This window comes from Berghia stephanieae, chromosome 8 (assembly GCF_034508935.2).
Source record: "Berghia stephanieae isolate SIO BIC M18660-M18661 chromosome 8, UCSD_Bste_1.3, whole genome shotgun sequence".
In the NCBI taxonomy this organism is placed as follows: domain Eukaryota; kingdom Metazoa; phylum Mollusca; class Gastropoda; order Nudibranchia; family Aeolidiidae; genus Berghia; species Berghia stephanieae.
In genome coordinates, this window is record NC_088367.1 from 52,057,742 (window position 1) to 52,065,483 (window position 7,742).

Consider the following 7,742-nt stretch of genomic DNA (forward strand, 5'->3'; position numbering starts at 1 on the left):
GTCTTGTCATTGTCGCAACTCTGTGCTTCGAAGATAATCGCAACTGTATGTAATCTCTCAATCTATGTATCTATCTCTTTGTGTCTCTCATTCTCTATCTATCCATCAAGCTATCTATCTATCTTCTATTCCCAGTCATTCCATCCCAGGTAAAACATGTCCTATTCTGTGCCATCACATTTGATTAAAATGCAATTCTTTTCCAGCTTCCATTCGTTGTTTTGTTTTGTTTTGTTTTTTTCCTTTGTGTCTTTCTTGCATCAGAATTTCCTCCGTTGATATTTTGTGTGAGGTCACCATGCCCTTTGCTTCCACGTGTTTGAAAAGAAATTCCTTTGTTTTTGTAAAGATTTGACCCCATGTCGCTCACAATCCTTGTAAATTCTGATTATTCCATTTAAAAAAAACATAAACAACCTACCGTTCATGTGGCTTCTAAACCAGGGGTTGTAAATTATGTAAATTATCTCTTTGGATACTTGATGCATTTTCAGTTTGTAAAGTAAAACATTTGATTGGTGGATGTCAAACAAAACTTCCTTGTCGTCAAGATTTCGTTCTTGAATTACATTCCAACTTTTCTTGTTTTTGGGTGTGTTTTTTTTTGTGTTTTTTGTTTTGTTTTGTTTTTAACAATGTTACAGATTTGAGTTTTGGACTGGAATCTGTAAGAGACGAGCAGAGATGAAGTCTGTAAAATGAATGAATGGAGGTTCCGGTTGCATTTGCCAATTTTCTCACGTCAAAAACAAAGAATTGTTTTAACACTTTGTTTTTTTTTGGAGGGAGTTGTTTTGTTTTGTTTTGTTTTTTGGGTTTTTTTTTAATTTGATTTTCTTTTCACAATAATGTGATTTGGAATTACCTCTCTTTATTGTTGTTGATTGACAAAAATAATGTAAAAATTTTGTGTTGTTTGTTTGTTTGTTTTAAACACAGAAAGATTACATCGTTTTTGTTTTTGTTTTTGCTTTTAAAAGCCGTTGCCACCATTTGGTTGCTTTTTTTCCCCTACCCAATTATGTTAATTCTGTTGTATCCTTTTTTAAAAATATATTTTTTCAAACCACCCCTACTACTCATTCTATTGACAATTTCTATTTAGTATTAACGAAAACAAGACATTCATACTCATTATTATTATTTATCCCCGTGCTTGATTTCAATGTTGATTTGGGGGTAGATCTTTGTTTATATATATATAGAGAGAGAGAGGTTCCCCGAACCTAAACGATCCACAAACGATGAGGAAGAAAACCAGGATCTGTCTTCAGATGTTGCTCGATTCATGCAGGGGGCGTCTTGTGGTGACATCCTGGGTTTCTTCCTATCGTTGGTCGATCGTTTCGGTTCGGAGAACGTTATCGTTAACTTGCTAATGCTATAAAATGTCATGTGATTTTCTATTTATCATGTGATTTTCTATTTATCGTCGTCAATTTGACGGGTTTGCTATATCTAGTTTTGTTGTTTTTTTAAAAACTGCATCAAGTTTAGGGATTGATAAACTACTTGTGATTTACTTGTGTGTATGTATGTGTATTCGCATGTGTGTGTGTGTGTGTTTATGCCTGAAGTTAAATTTAAATTGTAAGCAATGCTTTATGATTGATACTTTTGATTTAATGACTGCTGAGGTAAAGGATTTAATTTTGGGGGTTTTTTTGGGTTTTTTTTGCATATATGTATGTTTGGATGAATGTTTTACTGGGGCTGATATGACCTCGATGTGTTGCAAGCGCTGTAAAACGCTTAAAACCAAAACAAACATAAAACGGTCATGATCGCCATTTTAACTTAGTTTAAAAACATTCTAGTGAAACATTACATAGCCTAATGTGTTTGTGTTAATGTAATATACAATCAGTCATAAATCCATGCTACACACAACACACACACACACACACACACACACACACTCACAGTTATAAAAGCTTTATTCTATCATTTTCATCCACTTTGTTGTAAACTCCATTACACAAACGATATATATGCTAAAATAACCAATGAAGATTTGTTTTAACTCCTGTAAAAAAATGGAAAACAGATTTTTTTTTTTCTCTTCCTTATGATAATAATAGATGTCATGCTTTGCTTTGTGCAAGTGAATGGTGAGATGGGAGAGTTGTTGCTTTGTACAAATGAATGGTTAGAAAGATGAGATGATTAGATTATCTGTTAAAAGTTCAATCACCTGTAGAAATATCTAATATTTGATGCTTTCAATGGTTTTGTGTGTGTGTGTGTGTTTCATAAAAGCTAGTGTGTAGTCTAGATATTTCTATGTTACATGAATTAGGTAGCCGTGTTATGTCGATGTCAATGATGTGTTCATGTCAATGATGTGTAGTTATGTCAAAACTGGAGAGATGAAAATACGTCAATCTATTTATGGGTGAGTCACCCCCTACCCCCCTCACCCACCCACTGAATGTGATGCGTTGTTTTATAATACCGTATTTAATATAATTATAATAATGGTTTTTGTATGCATTATCTTACTATATTATAATATATTAATAATGATAATAATAATAATGACGATGATGATAATGATAAATTATGTGAGGAGGCGAGTGTGATATTTGATATTAATGTTTACTTAGTGTTTGTAAATAATGGTTTAGCTTCTAGACCCACTACACATGATGTTCTCGTTGTATTCATTATTCATATTAATTTTTGATTTTTCAGGTTTTATTTTCTTTTGTTCCTTCCTCCCCCCACCCACACTCCCCTCCCTCTCCTCTATTTGTCAAAAAATGACTTTAAGTGACCCGTCCTGGGTGGAAATCCTGACCTCCCATAGCGGGCAGGGAGGTACATACTGTTTCTTCTATCCCCTTACATCTCTTTTCCAACATGCTTTCTGTCTTTGTCTCGGAATGAGATTACTTGGTTTTGTCCTGGCCCTGCTCGGAGTCCTGGCTGGGAGGGAAACGGTCGAATGCATAGTTATTGTTTTAGGAGATGATATTTTTTTCCTTGTAAATCATCTCTATGTTATGCACTGTATTATGCTTTCTTTATATTATATATGATTTGTAAAACATTCGAGTGTGTTCCTCTTAGCAGGGACCTGTGCTTGTGTCTGGATGAGACTTTTAGTGATCTCAAACTAAGTACTTTGATAGAGTGCTTTTGGAATCTACACCTGTTTCATATTTGAACCAATTCCCGTTTGTCTTCCCTTTTCTTGGATGCTTTATTGTAATTCTAGAACTTTTTACTATCCCATTTCCTTCCTTTTTACTGGCGCTGATATGACCTTAATGTGTTGCAAGCGCCGTAAAACCCTTAAAAACAAACAAACAAACAAACAGTACCATTATACACACACTCACACAGTACCATTATACACACACTGACACAGTACCATTATACACACACACTCACACAGTACCATTATACACACACTCACACAGTACCATTATTATACACACACCCACGCTGTTAAAAAAAAACAAAAAACAATACATCCATTGTACACATGAAATATACACGTTTTATAAAACAGAGTAATAAGTGATAATTTGACAAATGAAGAATTAAAAAATCAACCAAATAATTAACTTATCAAGTGGAAAATATCAGATAAAAATTTCTGTTTACAGCGTTTTCTTCAATTCCTCGATGCTGCCTGCAAATCTCAGTGAGAAAGAAATTGTATTCCAAATTGTGCGATTTAGAGTGAACTATTTTTCTATCGTGGGAGGATTGAGGAAAGTTTCTGACAATACCAGAAATGGACATTTTATAAGTCCTCAGATTTGACTTTTGTTTGGACATCGGGGTCACTCCAACATAACACCAAATTGAAGTGTTTGGTTACATTTGTGTATGTTTTGTTTTTGTTTGGTTACATTTAGAGTGTATATTACATATACTAATATTACCTTTTGTTCAAATGTTCAAATGACACGTGTGTTTATTGACACGTGTCTGTCACAGGTGTTGATTGACTCGTGTCTGTCACGTGTGTTTGATTGTCACGTGTGTTTGATGGACACGTGTGTTGATTGACACGTGTCTGTCAAGTGTGATGATTGACACGTGTCTGTCAAGTGTGTTGATTGACACGTATCTGTCAAGTGTGTTGATTGACAATGACAATGTTGGGACAAACAAGTGTTTTGTCTACAAAACATGACTTTTTTTTATACAAATAATTTTGGGGGGTTTAAGTTGCAATGTTCTACCTGTGGCTGCTGCTATGACTGTATCAAATTGTATATTGGTTACCATGGCAACCATTCGACATTTTAAATATAGGAATTAGAAAACAAACAAAATGGACATTAGAGTTATTGTGAAACTCATCCATAATTTTGGTGGAAGTAATGAAGACATAAATATGGGTGTCTTTATAAAGATTTCATATGAAAGTAATTTAATAATATTTATGATGCTAATGATAATAACAATAATAATGTAAATGATGATAATCATAATTACAACAATATTTAGAATAATGATGATAGCAATGCAGTAATAACTTGGTTATTATTATTATTATTATTATTATTATTATTATTATTATTATTGTTATTATTATCATCATTATCATCATCAAATTACGATCCCCAAAGTCGTCCATCCAGTTGGTCCTTGATACAATTGGCCTATACTGACATAGCAAGCTGTCATGTGGTGTGTGCTGTAAGAGTTTATTTTCGTCATTGCTTTCATTAGTTTGAATGGTTCCGTTTCTGTTCCGTTTCATATTTTGCCCCCCCCCCCCCCCCCCCCCCCCTTTCCCATCCCCAAATCTTTCCTGCCGATGGAATGATTGACCTGAACATGTATTCATTATAATTTGAAATAAATTTTATGATAACGGTCAACCCTGGGACTTCCTTGTTCTCATCTGTGTCTTCAGAGAAAGGAGTGAGAGATCGAGTTTCTGGGTGGGGGTCTTTGACCTCCCGTGGTGGTCAGGAGGTCACTTGATGTGTCTTTTGTCCCCCTAAATCTGTTTTCCAACTTGCTTTCTGTCTTTGTCTTGGAATGGGATTTTGTCCCAGTCCTTGACTGAGAGGTAAAAGGTCAAATGTATTGTGTTAGATCTTGGGAGGTGATGTGTTCCTTGCAAATCATCTCTCTGCTGTGCATTGATCGTTATATCTTGTAAGCATTTGAGTGTATTTCTCTTTTTAAGATCCTGTGTTGGATGAGACTTTTAGGTGATCTCAAACTAAGTACATTGATAGTGTGCTCTTGGAATCTACATCTGTTCCCTATTTAACCCATTCCCCTTTGTCTTACTTTTTATTGTGTGCTGTCAATAGTAACTCTGGGTGGGGTTCCTGACCTCCCATAGTGGGCAGGGTGGCACTTACTGTGTCTTCTATCCCTGTATATCTGTTTTCCAATTTGCTTTCTGTCTTTGTCTTGGAATGAGATTGCTTGGTTTTGTCCTGGCCCGTGCCGAGGTCCTGGCTGGGAGGGAGACAGTCAAATGCATAGTTATTGTTTTGGGAGATGATATTTTCCCCTTGTAAATCATCTCTCTGTTATGTATTATTAAATTTGTTATTTTGAATATAAAATGTAAACATTTGAGTGTATTCCTCTTAGTGGGGGCCTGCGTTCGTATCTGGATGAGACTTTTAGGTGATCTCAAACTAAGTACATTGATGGTATGGTCTTAGAATCTACACCAATTCCTTATTTGTACAATTCCCCTTCGTCTTACCCTTTCTTGTGTGCTTAAATTGTAATTCTATAACTTTTTACTATCCCATTTTCTTCCTTTTTACTGGCGCTGATATGACCTTAATGTGTTGCAAGCGCCGTAAAACCCTTAAAAACAAAACAAACAAAAAAAAAATCAATAGTAACTGTATAATTTTTTTTCTCTATCCCATTTTCTTCCTTTTTACCTAGCGCTGACATGACTTAAATGTGTCGCAAGCAAGCGCCGTAAAATCCCTGAAAACAAAACTAAAAACCCCAAACATCTCTGTGGTGTATTATTATTTTCGTTGTTAGTTTTGAGAATCCTTTGCTTGTGTCTGGATGGGAATTTTAGACCAGACCTGCCTTGTACTACGAAAAATTTGTAGAAATACGAATTTTTGGCTCCAGCTGCAGAACTGCATAAGTGTCTTTGACCCAATAAATCTTGTTGGAAAGGAAGGTCTAGCTCTTAGAACCACCTGTATTATTCAGGACTTTGGGGCATTTTTGGACCATGCCGAGGGTAAATTGTTTATTTCTAAAGTTATTTAAAGTGAATTTTTCTTTATCCCCCCCCCCCACCCCCCGGAAACGACGAGTTTTTGAACTTTCAAGTTGGCAGCTCTGTGTTAGATTGAAGCTTACATTACATTCAATTTCACAGTTACCTATATCAAAAAAACAAATTCCCCTTTGTCTCACCTTTTCTTTTGTGCTTTACTTGTAATTCTAGAACTTTTTACTATCCCATTTTCTTCCTTTTTACTGGCGCTGATATAACCTTAATGTGTTGCAAGCGCCGTAAAACCCTTAAAACAAAAACAATTCTATCAAAAACAAGCAGATTGATAGATTGCTCATGGACTCTTCAATTCTCTATTTGATATTTGAACAAGTTCTTTTTGTCTTCATTTTCCTTCATATTCATAGCTTTACTTTGAGATGTACCGTAGACCATTTCACTCATTCCCTTCCTCTTAACCGACACTCAAACGACCTCAAAGGATTGCCTGGGTGGGGTTCCTACCTCCCATAGTGGGCGGGGAGGTACTTGCTGCGTCTTCTATCCCCTATATATGTTTTCCAACTTGCTTTCTGTCTTTGTCTTGGAATGAGATTACTTGGTTTTGTCCTGGCCCTGGCCTGAGTCCTAGCTGGGAGGGAAACAGTCAAATGCATAGTTATTGTTTTGGGAGATGATATTTTTTTCCTTGTAAATCATCTCTCTGTTATGTATTATTATGTTTGCTATTTTTAATGTATAATGTAAGCATTTGAGTGTATTCCTCTTTGTTGGATTTTGTGCTTGTGTCCGGATGAGACTTATAGGTGATCTCAAACTAAGTACATTGATGGTATGCTCTTGGAATCTGCATCTGATCCCTATTTGTTCCCAGTTCCTCTTTGTCTTCCTTTCTCTTGGGTGCTTTAATTGTAATTCTAGAACTTTTCACTATCCCATTTTCTTCCTTTTTACTGGCGCTGATTATAACCTAAATGTGTTGCAAGCGCCGTAAAACCCTTAAAAACAAAAAACAAAACAAAAGGATTGCAAGTGCCGTAAAAGTCATTTTAAAAAAACTAACTAAACAAATGATAAAATGAGAACTACTTGTATTGCAAAGTTTTAATCTTTTATTGTAAATCACGTGATCTCTCTCTCTCTCTCTCTCTCTCTCTCTCTCTCTCTCTCTCTCTCTCTCTCCTCTCTCTCTCCCTCTTCTTCTTCCTCTCCCCCCCCTCTCTCTCTCTCTTCTCTCTCCCTCCCCTCCTCTCTCTCTCTCTCTTCTCTCCTCTCTCTCTCTCTCTCCCCTCTCTCCTCTCTCTCTCTCTCTCTCTCTCCTCCTCTCCCTCTTTCTCCTCCCTCCCCCCTCTCTCTCTCTCTCTCCCTCTCTCCCCTCCTCTCTCTCTCTCCTCTCTCTCTCTCTCCTCCCTCTTCTCTTCTATCCTCTCTCTCTCCCCCCTCTCATTCCCTCCCTTCCTCCCTCCCCTCTCTCTCTCTCCCTCTACCCCCCCCCCCCCCCCCCTCTCTCTCTCTCTCTCTCTCAAACACACACACACAC

At 36.5% G+C, this 7,742-nt stretch overlaps 1 protein-coding gene across 1 annotated transcript in view; it reads right to left on the bottom strand.

Annotated features, from left to right (window-relative positions):
* Positions 1–7,278: 7,278 nt before the first annotated feature.
* The window catches only part of LOC144978854 (centriolar satellite-associated tubulin polyglutamylase complex regulator 1-like), a 37,196-nt gene continuing 36,732 nt past the window's right edge, over positions 7,279–7,742 (bottom strand). Inside the window, exon 11 of the mRNA XM_078925426.1 lies at positions 7,279–7,742. This exon is cut by the window's right edge and continues 1,665 nt beyond it. The gene's annotated coding sequence lies outside the window, so the exon portion shown is untranslated.